The sequence below is a fragment of the Molossus molossus genome, unplaced genomic scaffold (assembly GCF_014108415.1).
Source record: "Molossus molossus isolate mMolMol1 unplaced genomic scaffold, mMolMol1.p scaffold_m16_p_14, whole genome shotgun sequence".
Classification (NCBI taxonomy): domain Eukaryota; kingdom Metazoa; phylum Chordata; class Mammalia; order Chiroptera; family Molossidae; genus Molossus; species Molossus molossus.
The window spans coordinates 83,865,708-83,887,235 of record NW_023425349.1 but is presented as its reverse complement, the minus strand read 5'-3'; the positions used below and the strand labels follow the sequence as shown (position 1 = coordinate 83,887,235).

Sequence of the window (21,528 nt, the reverse complement as noted above, 5' to 3'; positions counted from 1 at the left end):
AGAGTTCAAAATCTAAACGTGAGCCTACTTCTGCGGTCATTCATTCCTTTAAAGATCTCAGTGTGGTTACAAAAGATTTCTGACACCATACTAAGCAAACATTTAAAGTATTTTCTAATCTACGTGCCTTTTAGTCTCAAATGAAAAAGAATTAAGATACAGTATAAGTATAGTCACAATTTTGTTATAATGTTACTCTAATAATCCGTGAAAAAGTTTGCAACGACTCTCTCTTAAAACAGACAAGCAATACAGTAACAACTCTTTCCCAAGGAATACACTGTATTTATAAACCCAATACAATATATACATTATATATTGTACATATGATTTTGCCTCAAAAGTAAACCATCCTAACTTTATTCTAAAATTCCAGACTAATCAAAAACTTTTAATGAGAACAACAAAACCATAAATTCATTTTTGTGCCATCCCACTGCAGAATGACTTTCTAAATGAAAATCTAAAAGCCTTAAGAGATTCTTGACTGCTAAACTGATACCCACTTTTAAAAGGGTCTTGTGGCAACAAACACATAAACAAAGTCCAGAGGGAAACTGGAAAAATATTTTAAATTGATCTCATGAAGATGCTCACCTTCAATTTTATGTTCTAAAAAAATAACAAAATGCAAATTTAAACTGCAATGTCTTAGTTTTCCTTCAGACTGGCAAAAATCAAAGTGGTTTGAAAAGGCACTGTAGTCGGGGAGGCTGTGGAGAAACTGACTGCCTGTGGGTAGGAATAAAAGCTGGGACAACTCCCATTCACGGCAATTCAAGGCACAACACCTTGCCACCTCAAAATATACCTTTTGGGTTATCGATGTTTAAGCTGATTATTAAGAAACAAAAGACTGCCCAGCCGGTGTGGCTCAGTGGTTGAGCATGGACCCATGCACCAACAAGTCACTGTTTCGATTCCTGGTCAGGGCACATGCCCAGGTTGTAGGCCTGATCCCCAGTGGGGGGCATGCAGGAGGCGGCCAATCAGATGTTCTCTCTCATAGATGTTTCTGTCTCTCTCTCCCTCTCTCTAATAACAATAAAGAAAAAAAAGAAAAAAGACTAAGAAAGAACACTTGACCTTCCCCCCTTAAGAAATTCAAATAGAAAAACCTGCTTAAAGGAAGGGAGCATGACCTTAGCATCATAATATGAATTAAATATGGCAGACAGGGAAAAATCTGGCAAAGCCTGTTTGCTGGACTTCCCTCAGTATCCCATTGTTCCTGGGTGCATCAGCAAGAATTTATCACACCATTGCTCTCTCTGCCTCTCTTTACCCCGTAAATTGCCTGCTTCCCCTTTGAAATGCCAGATCCTTGCCTCCCTCTCCTTTGTCCAGAATGGCATATAAACCTCAACTGTCCAATATCTCCTTGGGTCTCATATTCTTATGGCACCCCTAAACATGCATCCAAAATAACTTCAGACATTTTCTCCTGTTACTCTGTCCCACGGTACTTTGATTACTAGCCCAGCCAGAAAGGTAGAGGAAAATTCTTTCTGGTGCCCCCACAGAACCTTTCATAAAAGGAATGGTCAGAATACCTAAAACTTGCAGGAGCTAAGCTCACAGGACAGATTGTTATGTTTTGTGCCTGCTTGGTAAGAATATTTAATTAATTACTGTTGTGTGGAAAACATTTTTATCCGAGACTAGCTTTCGTTATATATAAGCTGACAGAAGCAAGGTTGTAGAGGAGTGGATAAACCCCATCCACCTGGAGTTTTCCTGCAGTGACAGTTATCCATCAAGAAATCCTCACGGACATAAGGTTGGGGAAAGCAGGAGGGGGGTGGGAGTGGGAAGGAAGGGGTCAATGGGAAAAAAGGGGGGAACATCTGTAATGCTTTCCACAAAAGCAGCAGCAGCAGCAGCAGCCACTGCGGCCCTACGAGCTGGGCAAGATCAAACTGCTTCTGGGCAGTTTCCATCAAAGTGATACAAAGAGCTCAGACCTGGCACTGTTAACATGTACTAAAACATCTGGATCTCAGTCACGGAAGTCAGGCACTTGAGCCAGAAAGAGAAGTAAAGAGAAGTAGAGAAGTCACACAGAAGAAGTAAAGCTGTCAACGTCAGCAGACAGATATTTCCCCAGGATCCAAAGCCAAGAACTTTGATAAATTCTAATTTATCTACCAAAATAAACATTTCGGGGTGGGGTGGGGGTGGGGGGGTAAGTAAATGATCAGTCTCATTTCCAATTTCTTGGCAGCAAATGAATAAAAAACTTAATTTAATGAGTATGTTTAATATATAATTGCCTTGTTAGAAGCAAACTCTTATTCACAATATTCATTTTTTACTTCCAATGGTATTTCAAGGCCCCCCTAAAAATGTTAGGGCTTATCACAATTCTAGGCCACTAGTCATATCAATAAAATACTATTTTCTATAGGAAAACCTGTCGGGGAATTTTTTTTTAATGTCATGCCAATTTGGCTGTGGTCTCTAAGAAAATGGTGCAGAGGAGAGAGAAGGTACATATTAAATTTTTTAAAAATGTTAACCATGGCAATAGATCTGAAGACACTTTATGAAAGAAATTATAGCAATGGCCTATAAACTCATGAAAAAGGCATTCAAAACAGGGAAATGCAAATTAAAACCACAATGAAATTCCACTTCACAGCAACTAGAATGACTAAAATCAGAATGACAACACCAATTGTTGGAGAAGGTATAAAGCAATTAGAACTCTCAAACACTGCTAATGGGAGTGTAAAATCGTCTTAGACACTGGAAAAGTTTAGCAATTTCTTACAGTTACATACAGTTTCCCTATAACCAACCCTGCCATCCAACTTCTAATTGTGTTTTTAATATTAATTTTTTTCCTTTATTGATTTTAGAGAGAGAGGAAGGGAGAGAGAGAGAGAGAGAGAGAGAGAGAGAGAGAGAGAGACATTAGATGAGAGAGAACATCAATTGGTCACCTTCTGCATGCCCCCCAATGGGGATTTGGCCCACAACCCGGGCATGTGCCCTGACTGGGAATCGAACCAGTGACCTCTTTCTTGGTGCATGGGTCGACGTTCAACCACTGAGCCACACCAGCTAGGCACAACTCCCAATTTATTTATATAGATACATATTTCCCCAAGAGAAAGTAAAACCTGTGTCTACAAAAAAGGCTTGTACAGAAATATTTGTAGCAGCTTTGTAATGCCAGGAACTGGAAACAACACAAATTTCCATCAACAGGGGAGACTGTACTATATTCATGCAATGGAACACTACTCAACAAAAACAAAACAACGAAGTGTTGATACACAAAATAAAATGAATGTATCTCTAAACACTATGCTGAGCAAAAGGAGACACACAGAAGAGTTCATGCTGTATGATTCTCGATACATAAAGTTCAAGAACAGGTAAAATTAATTTATACTGAGAGAAATCAACAGCGGTTGTTTGAGGTAAGAGGAAAGGGGCCCAGAGGGAACAGTAGTTCACAAGATTATTCACTTGTTAAAATTCAAACTGTACACATAAACCCATGTGTTTTACTGTATACAAATTACAGTTTACTTTTTATTTATTTATTTTAATCCTCACCCGAGAATATTTTTCTATTTCAGGGTGAGAGGGCGGGAGAGAGGGACAGAGAGGGAGAGAGAAAGAGAGACACTGACTGGTTACCTCCTGCACGACCCCGACCAGGGCACAGGACGAACTGCAACTGAGGTTCATGCCCTTGACCAGAATGGAACCCCAGACTCTTTGGTCTGCAGGCAGACGCTCCAACCACTGAGCCAAACTGGCCAGGGCTACAATTTACTATTGAAAGGGGACAGGGGGCATAGTGAAGTGGCCCAAAGGAATTTTAAGCATATAAGAAGACTACAGAATATCAAGTATTTTGTATAGATTCATGAAAAGACTATAGAATAAAGTATTTTGTATAAAATATAATTAAGAATTATCTTAACCTAATTAAGTGTATAGTATAGAGCACAAATAGTAAATTACATTGCAACTTCAAAAAAAAAAAAATGACCTACCAGAAAAGATAGTGTAGCTAAGATTCTTTCAGTGATTCCTGAAATAATATTTTTATCTTTTCTCAGTCTGTAAAAGAATTAGAAAAAGAAAAAACAAAAACAAACCAAAAAAACATTCCCTCAGTCTTAAACTCTTCAAAGAAAAATTCGCAGAAATAGGGTTTATCTTTTAACGGAAAAATTATCTTCCATTCTTTATCTTCTATCAACCACCTTATTTTATCCTCACCTGAAGACATTTTTGCATTTATCTTCAGATAGAGCAGGAGGGAGAGAGGGAGGAAGAGAGGGAGGAAGAGAGAGGGAGAAAGATCGATGTGAGAGAGACACATCAAGTGGTTGCCACCCACATGACCCCAACCAGGGCCGGGGACAAACTGCAACCGAGGTACGTGCCCTTAGCGGTAACCGAACCCAGCCAGAGCCAACTACCTTATTTTAAAAGTACTCTGGATTGCCTGGCCGGTGTGGCTCAGTGGATTGAGTGCTGTCCAATGGACTGAGAGGTCCCGGTTCGATTCCTGGTCAGGGCACATGCCTGGGTTGTGGGCTTGATCCCCAGAGGGGGGCATTCAGGAGGCAGCCAATCTATGTTCTCTCTCATCAATGTTTCTCCCTCTCTCTCCCTCTCCCTTCCTCCCTCTGTAAAATCAATTAAAAAATACACACACACACACACACACTTTATTTTTCAAAAGGAAAGATGGGAAAGCAGACTGCAACCAACACCATATAAAGATGCTTTACTTGAGCTTTTCCAGGGTCAATTCCTTCAAAGCTTTGCCTCCTTGAGGTGTGGGCTGGGAGGACTGAGACACCACAGAAGAAACACTCTGGGGGACCCAGGAGAGCAGGAAGCAGCACAGCTTGGTGGAAAATGAGAAACAGGGAAAGGGGCTGTTCACTGAGAACCCTATGACCCCAGCCACACAGCGTCAGTCAGCAAGGAATGGCACACACTCCCGCACTCACAGGTCACTTTTCAGCAGGGCAGATGCGCACAGCAGGTACATTTAGCTTTCTGCAGCAGCCCTACCTGAAGCTCTAGCCTGCGGATTTTAAGAAAACTTTGCTCATACAGTACTTTGAGGAGAAAAAGTTCATGGCTAAGTTTAACATAATTTGGAGTTAGTCTTCTTCATGCTTATATTTAAAGCTTGAATTTTTTTCCCCTTTATTAATTTTAAAGAGAGAGGAAGGGAAAGAGAGAGAGAGATAGAAACATAAATGAAGAGAACATCGATGGGCCGCCTCCTGCACGGCCCCCATTGCAGATTGAGCCCACAACCTGGACATGTGCCCTGACCGGGAATCTGGGAATCGAACTGGCAACCTCTTGGTGCATGGGTCGATGCTCAACCACTGAGCCGCACCAGCTGGGCAAAGTTTTATTTATTTTTTTAAATGAAAAGTTTTAGAAGAAATTATTAACACTCCAGGAATTTTAATGTCAATGCTAAATATATTTATTATCCATTTTATGACAAAGTGCTATTTAGCTTGTAACTATGTAGCAGCTTTACATTTTACAATGTTATCTAGATAGTTACAATTGGAAAACACTGCCTGAATGCAAGAGTGTAACCCTCCTATTGGAAAAAATCACCAAGTACTAAAAATCCTGATAAAATTTATACTTGGTGAGTATATTTTATTGTGGTTTTTTTTTTAATTAAAGTTGAATGAATATGTGCAAGCACTCTGTGCTTAACCATGCACCCTAAATAATTCTAATTTCAAATATTCTGTTCCACTCCTAAAAGTAACCCTTACATTTGTCAGACACCCTTATTTGCTTAAGATAGAGCACAACATTCTCTGAAATCTGGATTTTTGATCTCCAGAAGCCTAATACATTCTGGGAAGAAATTACCTACATAAATAACAATACTAAGATTAGCAAGCAAACAGAAATAGATGTGAAACTGCACTGAGGGATTGCTGGTTTGATTCCCAGTCGGGGCACATGCATGGATTTTGGGTTCAGTCCCAGGTTGGCATTTACTGAGGGCAACCAATCAGTGTTTCTTTCTCACATTGATGTTTCTCTCTCCCTCTCTCTCTGAAATCAATTTTTAAAAATTATAAAAGCCCTGGCCTGTCTGGCTCAGCAGTTAGAGCATCGGTCAAGGACTGAAGGGTCTTGGGTTCAATTCTGGTCAAGGGCACATACCTGGGTTGGAGGTTCGATCCTGGGCCCCAGTAGGCCTCATGCAGGAGGAAACCAATGGATGTATCTCTCTCACATCGATGTTTCTTTTTCTTTCCTTTTGTTTCTCTCTCTCTCTCCCTCCTTCCCATGGAAAAGTATCCTCAACTGAGGATTAACAACAACAACAAAAAATTATAAAAAATAGATAGCTATTAAGGATATTAATAGAGTCTTATTTACAAGGACTATATAAGATAAAATACAAACAAGATCAGAATGATCAATCCCTAGATTTTAACAATGAAAACCGAAGCCCCGAGGCAATCACTTATAAGGTAAATATAGTACTAACGCAGTTAAAGTTGCTGCTCAGGCTTTATTCTGACATCGAAGCATTGTAGGCACTATGGAGTCTACGTAAAACGAAAATGCTTCCAAGAGCTCAGCTTTAACTGCTCAGAGTATTGTTAGTATATGAAATACAATGGAGGGAAAAAAATCCCATTTATAATAACAACAAATATTAAACACTTAAGGAAAAGTTTAACAAGTCAAGTGTAAGACATCATAAGGTATGAAGATTTTAAGAGTAATGAGCTACCCAAAAGAAGACTTGAGCAAACAAAAAGACATCCATGTTTGTGGACAGAGAAGTCATCTTCCTGAAGATGGCTGTTTTTTTCCTCCAAGTCAATAGTCATGTAAGTAACTAGCAGGATTATGTTTGTTTATGGAATAGTGAAGTCGATCTTAAAGTTCATATGGGAAAATAATAAAAATCAATGTTTCTTTCTCACATTGATGTTTCTCCCTCCCTCTCTCTCTGAAATCAATTTTTAAAAATTATAAAAGCCCTAGCCAGTGTGGCTCAGCTGTTAGAGCATCGGCCGAGGATAGCTGGGGGAAAAGACTAAAAACAAGAAGCAAACCACACACACAAAACGTCTAACAGGCTCCCTCTGCTGTACACCTGAAACTAGCACAAGGCAACATTGAATACGAAACAGAAAACCTCTCCGCCAGCACCATAACTTGAGCTGCTGGGGTTCATGTACGTCATTCAGGACTTATGAGTAATAAACACATCTCTCTTTTTTTTAAGAAGTCGGCCCGGCCGGTGTGGCTCAATGGTTGAGCATCGACTCCTGCACCAAGAGGTCACCAGTTTGATTCCCGGTCAGGATACATGCCCAGGTTGTGGGCCCAATCCCATTTAGGGGCATGCAGGAGGCGGCCAATAGATGTTCTTTCTCGTCAATGTTTCTATCTCTCTCTTCCTCTCCCTCTAAAATCAATAAAGAAAAAAAAAGTCTAAAAAGGAGCTAGTACTACCAGATATTAAAATATATTAAAAGACCTCCATTACTAGTACAGAATGTTCTGGCACCAGAAGTTATACAAGAATGTAGTACACAATAAAGATGATAAATCAGCCCTGGCCGGTTTGGCTCAGCGGTTAGAGCGTCGGCCTGCGGTCCAGAGAGACCCGGGTTCGGTTCCCGCTAAGGGCATGTACCTCAGTTGCAGTTTGTCCCCGGCCCTGGTTGGTCGTGCGGGTAGCAGCCACTCGATGTGTCCCTTCACATCGATGTTTCTCTCTCTCTCTCTTCCTCTCTCTCCCTCCCGCTCTATCTGAACAAAAAATGGAAAAATGTCCTTGGGTGAGGATAAAAAAAAAAAAAAGATGATAAATCAAACCAGATGCTGAGTAAATAAATGGTACTGGGTACCCATCTGAAAAAATAAATAAAAGTGGCTCTGTGATCTCACAGCAGAATAAATTTCAAATAAAAAAAATATATACATGTAAGAAAATAAAAACAGCCCGGCCAGTGTGGCTCAGCGGATTGAGGGTCGTCCCATGCACTGAGAGGTCGCCCCGTTCAATTCCCAGTCAGGGCACAGGCCCGGGTTTCGGGCTGATCCCCAATAGCGGGTGTGCAGGAGGCAGCTGATCAATGTTTCTCTCGCACATCGATGTTTCTATCTCTTCTCTCTCTGAAAAAAAAAATCAATAAAAAATATTTTTTAAAACAAAAATAGAAACATAAAATACATAAAAAAATACAGATAGCCAAGATAAAGAGTATCAGGGACCAGATTACCATACTTCCTGACAAAAATTTTTTTAAACAGACAAAATATGTTAAAAAATAGTTTTCAAGACTCAAGGTATCAGGCAAAGGAGGGCAGCGATCCCTGAGACAGAGGAAACAAAGAATTCGAAGGTTCCCCAGCTCACTGCCACTGCACAGGGAGGGCAAACTGAGGCAGAACCCAGCAGACTCTGAATTGAAGAGATGCAGCTGAGTCCAGGGAAACCAAGGCAGCAAGAGTTACCAGGACACACAGTGCCAAAGAGGAGGAAGCTGCAGACAGGGAACCCCAGCTATTTGCCACGAGTCCCAATGTTTAATAGAATACAGAACTGCACGTGAGGAAACTACTGGAGGCCCAGGAAAGACCCCTCCGAACGGACTGGAGCAAACAGTGTCGGGCACTCACATAAGGCTTGCGAGAGCCATGTGCCGTGGGCCAGTGTGTAAAACATCTTAGCCTCAGGTGCTGGATTACTCTCATCTCTGGAAGGGCTTGCCTCAGGAATGGACTGAACACTGATCCAGGCCCACCTACCAAACCGTAAGAGCAAGACTGGAACGTATAAAGCTGTTTCCAGGCAACTTAACTGCATCCCTGAACAAAGCTCAAGAAGATTTACAAAAATACAAAAATAGCCCTGGCCGGTTTGGCTCAGCAGTTAGAGTGTTGGCCTGAGGTCCAAAGAGACCCAGGTTCGATTCCCGCTAAGGGTACGTATCTCAGTTGCAGTTTGTCCCTGGCCCTGGCTGGGTCGTGCGGGAGCAGCCACTTGATGTGTCCCTTTCACGTCGACGTTTCTCTCTCTCTCTATTCCTCTCTTTCCCTCCCACTCTATCTGAACAAAAAATGGGAAAATGTCCTCGGGTGAGGATAAAAAAACAAAAATACAAAAATATCCAGTACCCAACTAAGGTAAAATTCAGCATCCAATCAGATTGCCAGGCATGCAAGGAAGCAGAGGAGCATGACTCATAATGAAGAGAATAATCAGTCAATCAAAATAGACCTAGAACGGATACACAAGTTAGAATTAGCAAAGGAAGACATTAAAAGTTATTACAAATGTATTCATATTTCAGTAAGTTAAGTAGATGAAAATGTATATCCACATAGCAGCATTATTCATAATAGCCTAAATGTCCATCAACTAATGAATGGATAAACAAGAGGTGATATAGTCATATAATAGAATAGTATTTAGCCATAAAAAAGGAAGTACTGATACATGCTAACAACATGGATAAACCTTACATACATTCTAAGTGAAATATACCAGTCACAAAAGATCACTGATAGCATAATCCTATTTCTATGAATGTCCAAAACAGGAACTATATAGTGACGGAAAGCAGATTAGTGGTTGCCTACGGCTGAGATGGAGGAGGAGGTGAAGTGAATGATGAGTAACTGCTATTAAGATACCAGGTTTCTTTTGGGATAATGAAAATGTTCTAAAATTAGATAATGGTAACAGTTGCAAAACCCTGTAAATCTACTGTTTATTCCCCAAAGTACTATTTTAAAATATTTAAAATTTAAATATTTAATATTTAAATACTATATAAAATATACTATTACCCTCCCTCAAAAATGGAAATATACACTTTATTTTCTTTCTTTTTTTTTTATCCTCATCCGAGGACATTTTTCCATTTTTTGTTCAGACAGAGTGGGAGGGAGAAAGAGGAAGAGAGAGAGAGAGAAACATCAACGTGAAAGGGACATCGAGTGGTTGCCACCCCTATGACCCAACCAGGGCTGGGGACAAACTGCAACCGAGTCATTACATGCCCTTAGCGGGAACTGAACCCAGGTCTCTCTGGACCGCAGGTGGATGCTCTAACCGCTGAGCCAAACCGGCCAGGGCAGAAATATGTACTTTAAAATGCTGGGTTATGTAGTAGTATATCTCAACAGGGTCATTATTTTATTTATTTTTTATTTTCACCTGAGGATATTTTTCCATTTTTTGTTCAGATAAAGTGGGAGGGAGCGAGAGAAAGAGAGAGAGAGAAACATCAATGTGAAAGGGACACATCGAGTGGCTGCCACCCGCACAACCCAACCAGGGCCGGGGACAAACTGCAACCGAGGCACATGCCCTTAGCGGAAACCAAACCCATGACTCTCCGGACCACAGGCCGACGCTCTAACCTCTGAGCCAAACCGGCCAGGGCTCAACAGGGTCATTATTTTAAAAATTGAGTTAAAAAAAGTGGAGACACAGAAGACATAACAAAAGCTCAAATCAAGCTTTTCTGAAGATAAAAACTACAATCTTTGAGATGAGAAATACATTGGTGGGACTAATGGCAGGTAAGAAAACAGGAGAAGTCAGTGAAGGTATAGCGGTGGATCTCTCCAAATGAAACAGAGCAGGAAAAAAATCTGAAAAATTGAAAAAAAAAAAATCTAAAAAGCCTCATATACAAGAAGTAATTTTATATTAAGGAAGGGGGCTTGCAGAAAAAATATTTAAAGGAAGAATGGCTGAAAATTTCTGCATTGATGAACACGATACACCCACAGATCCAAGAAATTCAGTGAACCCTAAGCACAAGAAACACGAAGAAAATTGCACCATAATTCAACTGCTCAAAAGTGGCGATAAAGAGAAAATCTGAAAATCAGTCAGAGGAAAAAGTCCACGCTAGACACAGAAGGAGAGATAAGGTACCAGATTTCTTATTGGAACCAATGCAAGTGAGAAGACATCAGAGCAACACTCTGCAAGAAAAAAGAACAGCGCCAACCTTGAATGCTACACTAAGCAAAAATCTTTCAGAGACAAGGTATAATGAGGACATTTTAGACATTCAAAAGATGAAAGAGTTCATCACTAGCAGATCTGCATCACATAAAAAGTTTTTTTATTTTTTTATTGTTATTTTTATAATCCTCACCAGAGGACATGTTTTTGCATTTATCTTCAGATAGAGCAGGAGGGAGAGAGGGAGAAAGAGAGAGAGAGAAACATGGATGCGACAGAAAGACATCGAGTGGTTGCCACCCACACGACCCCAACCGGGGTCAGGGACAAACTGCAACTGAGGTATGTGACTTTAGCGGGCCGATGCTCTAACTGCTGAGCCAAACCATCCAGGGCTATAAAAAGTTTTTTAAAAAATCTTTCTGGAAACCCAGCTCAGTGGTTGAACATCGACCCATGCACCAAGAGGTAGCCAGTTCGATTCCCAGTCAGGGCAGGTGCCAGGTTGTGGGCCTGTCCCCAGTGCGGGGCATGTAGGAGGCGGCCAATTAACGTTCTCTCTCACTGGTGTTTCTATCTCTCTCCCTCCCCCTTCCTCTGTCTCTAACATCAATAAAGGGGGGAAAAATCCTTCTGGAAGAAGGAAATGTTACCAGTGGAAATTTGGATCTACAAAGGTATTAAGGGCACTAAATATGATATCTACGTGGAGAGATATTGTTAACAACACTGTATTGTATGGTTTAAAATATAATAAAAGTAAAATGCCCAAGGACAAAAACATAAAGGCCAGGACAAAGAGAAATGGGAAAAAAAAGCACATGAGAATTCTTTAATAACTTTGTTGGGTCCAACTATGACTTAAAATCCAGAAAGAGCAAAGATTAGCAGGTTCACCTATAAACTTTGCACAGCAAACACACATCACCACAACTATCAGAAAAATCAAAAGGCAATGACAAATAAAAAATATTTGTAAATCCTAACAGATAATAATTTCCCTAATACTTAACGAGTCTAATGCATATAAACTAGAAGCAACCAGTAACCCAATAGAAAAATGGGCAAAAGATACATATAGCCAGTTTTCAGAAACCCAGCCTGTGCTCTCAAGAGAAATACAAGGGAAAACTACATTGAGACTATAATCTTTTACTTGCCACACTGGCAAAATTCAAAAGTTTGGTAACCCACTCTGTTGGTGAAGTTATAAACAAGTCCTCTCATTCACTGCTGGTGGGATTATAAGTGGGATAACTTCTATCAAATTTAAAAACATATATACCTTTTCTCAGCAATTCACTCTTGAGAACCCATCCCTGATACACATTTGGACACAGGAAATGGCATATATAACAGGTTATTCAATACAGCATTATTTTTTTCTTTATTGATTTTAGAGAGAGAGGAAGGGAGGAAGAGAGAGGGAGATAGAAACATCAGTGGGAGAGAACATCAATTGGCGGCCTCCTGCATGCCCCCCACTGGGGATGGGCCCACAACCTGGCATATGCCCTGACAGGGAACTGAACCAGTGACCTCTTGTACATGGGTCAATGCTCAACTAGTGAGCCACACCAGCCAGGCAACACAGCATTGTTTTTTATAGCTAAAGACTGAAAACAATCCAAAGGAGTATCAATAAGGATTTGATTAAAACTGTCATGCTTATTACAAAGTGAAATTCTATGCAGCGATAAAAAAAAAGAAAAGAAAAGAAAATCTCTTTAAAATAAAATTGAAAGCGCTCCAAGATATATTCCAACAATTTAAGATGTAAATTTTTTCATATTTCAACATCTCTGAAATGCTGTATCTTAAAATCTCTAACTTAAAATTAGCAACATGTTTCTTTCTTTGAAATACTTAATATATATTTAGACTCATACTTATGACAAGGAAAACATCCATTGTAACATGAGGTGGAAAACAGCAATGACAATTGTATTTATAGTGTTTATCTTGTTGATGTAAAAACATCATAGAGGTATCTATGTATATAAATATGAACTGAGCAATCTAAATGTATAAATGTAGTTATTAAAGCTGTTCACCAAATATTTCTGGCTCCTTCCCCAACAGGCATATTCCAGTCCCTCTGCAGTTGGGTAGGAATTCTGGCCAATGAACTATGAGTGTAAATGAGTGTTTAATTTTTGATTCAAGACCTTCCACAGCATCGTTTTCCTTCTGGCACAGGGTGCTATCAGCCTAGGTCCCTGAGCAATTACAATAAGCTGAGTCCCCTGCTGCCCCACAGTGGATGTCAAACCGAAACAAGAATTAAATCTTTGTTTTAAGCTGCTGAGGTGGAAGGAGGCTGAGGGTTGTGTGTTGTTATAGAAAAATCTACACTGACTGATAGAAAAAACATCCTTGCTAGTAGAATAACTACTCATTTTTTCTTTTATTTTTGTATTGTCCTTTTAAAACATAATGAGCACCCGTGTCTGAGAAATTTCATTTGGGGGTGAAGGTAGACAGGTCTCAGCACAGGCCTTAGCACCCAGCAGACACGGAGTACCCGGCTATTAGATTATCATCATCACATCTCAACCTCGAGCAGCTGAAAGCATCATCCATTAGGATCCTACAGCTCCCTTTGTTCCGGTTCTGTGCCAGGCACTGTAAGAACCGTGAAAAGCAAGGTGTAGAAACACTAGGAACAATGTGCTGTAATCTGCATGAGGACACAAACATACACACATCTGTACACACATACAGTGTTCTTTACTGGGCTACATTTCAGTAACATCGAAAGCCTAATAGAGGGGCTTGAGTGGACCAGTGATGAATGTGGTGAACCCAGAATCATGAATGCACCTCAAAAATATGGAACAAGATTAAAAGACAGGAAAGACCAGCAGCACTACTTTTTCAAGTAAGTTCCAACAGCTGCCCACTGATATTCAAGAAAATAAAGAACAAATATAAATTTTTTTTTTAACCCTCACCTGAGGACACTCTTCGATATTTTGTTCAGACAGAGTGGGAGGGAGAGAGTGATAGAGAAACATCAACGTGAAAGGGACACATCAAGTGGTTGCCACCCACACAACCCAACCAGGGCCGGGGACAAACTGTAACCGAGGCACGTGCCTTTAGCAGGAACCAAACCTGGGTCTCTCCAGACCATAGGCCGACGCTCTAACTGCTGAGCCAAACCAGCCAGGGCCAAATACAAATTTTTTTAAATCCTCATCAGAGGATTTTTTCCCATTTATCTTGAGAGAGAGAGAGAAAGAGAGAGAGAGAGAGAGATCGACTGGCTGCCTCCCACATGACTCTGACCGGGGCCGGCGACCGAGGTTACCTGCCCTTGACCGGAATCGAACCCACAACTCTTTGGTCTGTGGATGATGCTCCAACCACTGAGCAAAACCAACCAGGGCAAGAAGAAATATTTCTAATGCTTTCCAAGTCAAGGCTTTTGCTACTGAGTCTTGGTCTCACGTCAAGTGTCAGCATTGTTCCATTGTTCAAGTCCACCTCTTACAAGGTGAGCAGCAGGGCATTTGCCCTCCACAAAGGGCAGGAGCAGACTGGATTATTACTTCAAAGAAGAATGCAAAGAGACTGTGCAAGGCCTAGTAACAGGAGGAAAGCATCCGAAAAGGTAAGAAAACAGCACTTACACCACATATTGTAAACTGTGATCTCCCAACTTTGAATCTACGTGACACTTTGTACCCACATATGGTAACTAGATTATAAGCTCTTGAGCCATGTACTCAGTAGACTTATTTATCTTGAAATATTCCCCAGAGCACCTAACACTTGTTATCTGGCCTTATTAGAAGTAAATGACGCGAGGTGGCTGACTTCACAGGCAGGCCCAGTAGCTGGGGATGAGGAGTTCCTGCGCGGACCACCGTCTCCATGGAGATGCAGTCCTGACATTCCACACCGACAAGGGCTCAGCTGCCCCAGTCACCACATTCACTGAAGTCAGGACTGTCTCTGCCCCTGGTTCTTTTAGATGCTAATCACACAATTGTTTAGTCAAACCTCCAAGCAACAGCGATGTTTATAAAGCGTTTCATAAAAATCAAAGCACTTTCAACCATCCTTAATTGCACACTGATCTTTACCTAGTTTCTTGGGCAAATCCTTGCAAGGGCCTCTTGAAACTGCAGAGCCAACTTCCGGCAAACCCACCCTGTCACCTGCATTCCTATTCTCTCTGTCCTCAACAGGTGCTATCAAAAATGCCCCACCAGGACACAACAGAGACAATGACACACTCAACTGGGGATAATGGCCAAGTGCCAACTAGCTGAAAACATACAGTCGTAGCCTAAGCGCACAGGGAACAAGTCCATACTGTAACTGGCCGCAGGAGGCACTGTAACAGCTGCGCCCAGGGCCCTCCTCCTTTGGGCACACTTGCCAACACTGCACCAACACTTCTTTCCAGGACTATGAAGTCCATTTTGGCCACTCTCACAGCACTTAAAAATTATCTCTCACCCTCAAGCGAATGGTATATATAGGTACCCCAGCCCCCTGGACCCTCACTTGTTCTCTTCTGGCTCCCAGATTACCAGACGAGTAGCTTGCTTCAATGAGCCTTCTATACCCTGCCTGTCCGGACCCGCTCATCTCCCAGCTCCCCCTTGAGAACATCCTAGGATCATCTCCCAAAGAAAGTACAGCTGACCCTCAAACAACATGTTTGCATTGCATGGGTCCATTTACAACAGATTTTTTTCAATAGCTACCTGTACTGTTTTCAATCTGTGGCTGGGAGTCTGAGGATGCACTGCAGGCAATGATTGAGCGCATTTTTTAAAAAATCCTCACCTGAGGATATTTTTCCATTTGTCTTCAGATAGAGTAGAGTGGAGGGTGGGGAGAGTGAGAGAGAGACATCAGTTGGCTGCCTCCTGCATGACCAGGACCAGGGCCGGGACTGAACTGTAACTGTGGTACGTGGCCTTGACCGGAATCGAACCCAGGACTCTTTGGTCCGCGCCGACACTCTAACCGCTCAGCAAAGCTGGCCAGGGCTGATTGAGGGCATTTTATATAGGGGACTTAAGCATCTGTGGGTTTGGTATCCAAGCGGGTCCTGAACAATTTCCACAGATACCAGGGAACAATTAAGTTCTGTGGTCAAAAGTTATACTCGTTTTGATGGCATGGGAGCAGGTGCTGCTAATGCCACTTGTCGTTCAGGGGTGAACTGGAGTCCTTGACTCAGTGTGTTCGGGAGAGCCCTAAACAAGACAATGACGGCAGTTTTACACCTGCCTACTTATCCCTAGTAAAATATTTTGAAGACAATATAATTACAACAAAGCAGAAGTGCATAGGGTTATGTTATATGGGGTATGTAACAGGTACACAAAAAACTGGCATTAAAAATTGCTCTATGGCAGCCCCGCCAGTGTGGCTCAGTGGACTGAGCATCCTCCCACGGACTGAGATTCCCAGTCAGGGCACAGCCTAGGTAGCAGGCTTGACCCTGGGGGGGGGGGGGGGATTGGGTTAGGGGGGTGGCGTGTGGAAGGCAGCCAATCAATGTTTCTCTTTCACATTGATGTTTCTATCCCTCTCTCCCTTCCTCTCTCTCTAAAAAAAAATCAATGAAAACATGTTTGAAAAATTGCTCTGTGGCAACAGAACTTGGTAATTTAATTCATAAATCTCTCTATATTAGAATATTTGTTTTCTGAAATAATTTTAAAATAGGGTGCTTAACCCAAAGCTTTGATTTTTGAAAAAAGCCCACGTTTATTGCTTAACCTGTAGAATATCCTGCGTTTTTATTTTTAAAATTCCCCGAAATGTCAAATTAGGGAAAAAGAACTGTGCCTGGAAATGGTTGTCTTCTAAATCCCCAAATTTAACCTCTAGAAATGTGTATCAGGTCCTGGCCAGGTAGCTTGGTTGGTTAGAACACTGTCCTTAAACGGCAAGGCTGCAGGTTCGATCCCAGGTCAGGACACATACACAAATCAACCGATGAAAGCATACATGAGCAGAAAAACAAATCGATGTTCTCTCTCTCTCCCCCCCATCCTTTCCTCCGTCTCTAAAATAAATAAAATGCTTTAAGGTTTATTGTCCTTTCCCTGCTTTCCTAAATAAGATAAATTTTAGTAAATACTTTTTCATTTTGGAACAAAGTTATTTAATTCAGGTTGCCAAGTCTTGATGCTTGTTACTGGCAGAATTAAGACGACCACTGTGAGACAGGTCTGGGGGGGTATGAAAAGGATAGAAGGACATCTCCCCCATGCTGGGGTCAAGCCTATCCCCAGTCCCAGCCGTCACACACACGGCACCGTTAGGGACAGAGGTGCCGTCAGGAGGAAGGAAAGCAGAGACTTGTGTTACAGTGATCAAGAACAGTTCCTGCTGGTTCTGGAGGAAAGTATGAGAACCTTTTAAAATGGTAGCTCAAGCCTCCTTTCCAAAGATCCCATTCATTCAGAGGTACCCATTATTGAGTGTCCGTGACTTTCCCAGATCAGCTCCTCTGTGTGACATGGACATGGATGTAGGTGTAGACGGAATCTCGCAGTCGGTGCCAGCGTCCCTGCCCAGAGACCAGGGCAAGCCTGAAATCCTGCTGCAGTGCCAGCAGCGGCCACTGTAAGTACGAGACTCTAAAATGCACTCGAGCATATCCTGAGCGAATTTGTGCTTCAAGCCCTTTCGGTCACAACAGTTTAAAATTAGACCAGAGTATTAACAGTGGAGTTAAAATCCCATCTCAGTTGTGTTTGCTAGCTAAATTCTAAGCTTTTCTGACAGTTCACCGTCAAAACAGAAAGAAATGCATGTTAAGATGCTGCAGTTAGTTTCAGGAATCAGGTGCTTCCAACAAGCAATCCAATGACAAGATACGACAAAAAAATTCCACGAGCAGATTGAGAACAGCTCCCCAAAATAAAAAACCACAATATTAATTCTGTTATACATTCGTGCCAAAGCAATTCTTCCTCGGCACCTACAAAAAAATGTGAAAATCAGAATGCTGTTTTCAGTTCGTCACACAAATCTAGTTCTTAAATATTTAACAAGCTTCATCTTTAGTGCTTCAATTTAAGAAGAAACACTAGGTTTAAAAGGTGCTCTGTAATTACTTCTCACCAATAAACAATGTATTCTTAAGAATAAACAAGGTATCTCATTTTAAGTTATATCCTCTGGGATACTTTGAGATTCAAATTAGAGATAAAATTAACTGGAATGTAGACCTTTCACTTTGGCTCTGTTTTAGTAGATAGGGTTTTCAGTATATTAACTATATGCACACACACGCACACACACACACAAATACATCTATCTATCTATCTATCTATCTATCTATCTATCTATCTATCATCTATCTGATTAGTTATATAACAAAATAAAGTTTTTTCCCCTGGTTTCTTTTAAAGGTTAACACACACGCATACACAAGAAAGACACCATAAGACAAATTATTCTCACTACATACTGGAAAAAATTAATTCACTTTGTGTAGGAATTATCTAGTGACATTTCCATTACAAAGTTCTCTCAAACTGACACGGTTTCAATGAAGAAGAGAACAAAACTACATAGTGACTGACTCCTTCATTACCCGTCTTCATCGAGATGATGACTTAAGAGTCTATTCCTTCTCAGCCTTTCAGGGATAAGGAGCAGATGCTTATAAATCCTCACATCCCCTTTTTCCTTCCTCAATAACACTTGGCCCAATCCCTTGCTCAAAGTAGTTGCTCAATAAATATTTGTTCAATGAATGCACTAATGAATTCCATAGCACAATTCATACAAATCCAAGGGAGTATAAATGAGCGAAATGCAGAGAATGATTCAGCTGTGATGGTTCTAAAATAGAGGGCCTTGCAGAATTCAGAATCTGTAATGATATTACAGCATTATGGATTGGGTATAAAAAGATCAATGTCATAAATTAAGTAGCTGTGCCAAGAAAGTAATCTTACTTTCAAATTAGAACTTGAAGGAACAACAAATACCACTGACATCAGGAACAAGATGTTTTTCTTTTGAGAAAAGTACACTGCCAACCAAATTTTAACAGTATAAAAGTGAACTACCGGAAAAATGAATTCAGTATGTGACATTACACAATTAGAATGAATTTACCCAGTCTAACTTCTCAGCTTTTCAGACTCAAAGACGATGAGACCCAATCTTTGAACCGACTGGTGAATAAAGCTTTCTAAGAGAACTGTTCTTCTGGAATATAAATTATACTCAGAATCAAAGGAGCTGGATAAAAGACCAAGAAAATAAAGTCAGAACTTTTTTTAAATTAGGGGGGAAAACATATGCACATATGGGGCCATTCAGATTTGTTCTGGCCTTATTTGAGGAACTTGAAAACCAAAGGGAATCAGAATACTTTTTTAAATTCTTTAGAAACATAGAATATAAAAGAGCTTCCCTGTTCCCAAAGTTCAGGTTGGCATTTCATGACATTTCCCTCTTGCCAAACACTGTAAATAAGACATAAGCCTGCCCATTAAGCAAAGAAATGCCTAGAAATAACTAAGTAGCCTGGGGGGAAGGAGAATCGAGAGTAGCTATTATAAACAACTCATTATAAGTATCCTTCCATCAAAAGCCTACAAAAGTGAGGTTCAATTAAAACACAGCAAGTTTAATATTACCAAAAATATCCACCATGTGAAACATAGCATTCATAATTCACCCAATAAAATATCGCAGAAACTACTTACAGCATTACTCGGACACAAAAACCAACAAAACTTTTCATATAAAGACAAATTTCAACTTTGTCATAAACATACAAAAGATACTCTACAGTTATAAAAAACTGAATCCGCTACCTAAGACTAAATATTTAAGACAAGCAAACAGGGAGGGACAGAACCAAGAATCACAACTGACAGATTAAATCTACAGTTTAAAAATCAGAAAGAACTGCAAAGTAGAGTTGATGATCTGAATACCTTTTTTGGTGCAGTATCCATGAAAAGCTATAGAAAAAAAAGAGAGAGAGAGAGGCGTAAAACTTCCACATAAACTCCAGAATCCAGATGAGACGTACACATTCCAGTTCAATATCCTTGAATTTAGGATGTTAAAATCAATTTTATCTTGGAGAATGTTTTAGAAGGTAATCTCTGCCTACTACAGCACTTCTAGAAATGAACTGACCAACCCCAGACGCTAAAAACCAAATAATATAAAGAAACAATATTGAAAGATTGGTTAACTCCTCTGAACCAATACGATCTCTCCACTTCTGCCCAAAACAGCCCCTGCACCTACGTACCTCGCTCACGAAGGAGCTTGTCCTAAGTGAGGAATGGCTTTGAGATATCAGATAACCATTCTAGTCATGCTTTCATTTCAACTTCCAGATAATTATAAAAGTACTTTTGATGTGAAAGACCTGAAAGGATTTACTAAGATCAAAAATACTCCTTTGCTGGTAAGGAAAACACATTACTGGCTACTAAAATTCTTTTTCCCCAGCATAATAAAAAAAAAAAAAAAAGATTTAAAGATTTAATTTCTTATTTATGTACAACAGCCATATATTCAAATACATTGGGTCTCTATGCTATGTATTAAGTATGGAAAGCTCTTTTCAAAGGCAATTTGTTTTAACCCCCTCACCAAAAAATAAATAAAAAAGGTCTGTCTGCCAATAGTATGCACCACCAGAATCAAATCGCTGGATCTGTGTAATACTCTCTTAAAACGAATGTATTACAGCACAGTCATGCTTTAAATTAACCACTCTAAAAATTTCATATTCTCTCAGTAAATAATTTAATATTTATTTTCTATAACCTTCTACAGGAGGCTCTCCCATGAGGCCTTTGCATCTTTTCTAACTCTCCTCCCCCCAATAAGCTTAGCAGCAATTTAAAATTAGGCAACATACAAACCCTTCAGCATAATAAAATATATAACAATAGCCTCAAACACAAAGGAAGGGCTTGGGTTTATTCTTCCTCTTACAAAGAATCTTTAAAGAGAAACCTCCCGGTTTTCCCCAAGGCACAAGGCAGACAAATCAACAAGGTGCCACACCTCCTCTGCTGCTGACACAGGGAGCCAGCCCCGCCGGTGCCATGAAGGTCACGCTTAGAAGCAGAGAGGAACAAACACACTGCACTTTCACTTGCTGACTCACCGAACCTTTTGTGCAAGTACACGTTCGGGGAAATGTCTGCTTCTGAGCTAGAAACCTTCATAGCAGGGACGCCTGTCCCAGTCTGCGCTGTGTCCCCATCCTGGCCCACTGCTGGCCCACTTCAAGGCGAAGGACCTCGACGGGGCCCTGGCAGTCAACGGGGCAGCAGGCCAGGCACTTCACACGCACCCCCTTCCCTTCATCCTCGCTGAGCACTTTTTAAACAGATGGGAAAACTGCGGCTCAAAGGTTATTAATAATCTGGCTGTGTTCAACCCCCGCGTGGGCAGACACCAGCTTCCCCTGGTTTCCTCATGCCTACCCCGGAGAATTAGCTCTGCAAAAACTCTACCCATCAAAGTGTTTCCTCCCCCCAAATTTCAAACACAATATGCTTACTGTATACGCTGCCCTCCTAGTC

General features: G+C 40.8%; 1 protein-coding gene across 6 annotated transcripts in view; it reads right to left on the bottom strand.

The window, feature by feature from the left end:
• CDC14B (cell division cycle 14B) overlaps positions 1-21,528 on the bottom strand; it is an 85,029-nt gene that overhangs the window by 57,385 nt on the left and 6,116 nt on the right. The gene's annotated exons all lie outside the window — the stretch shown is intronic.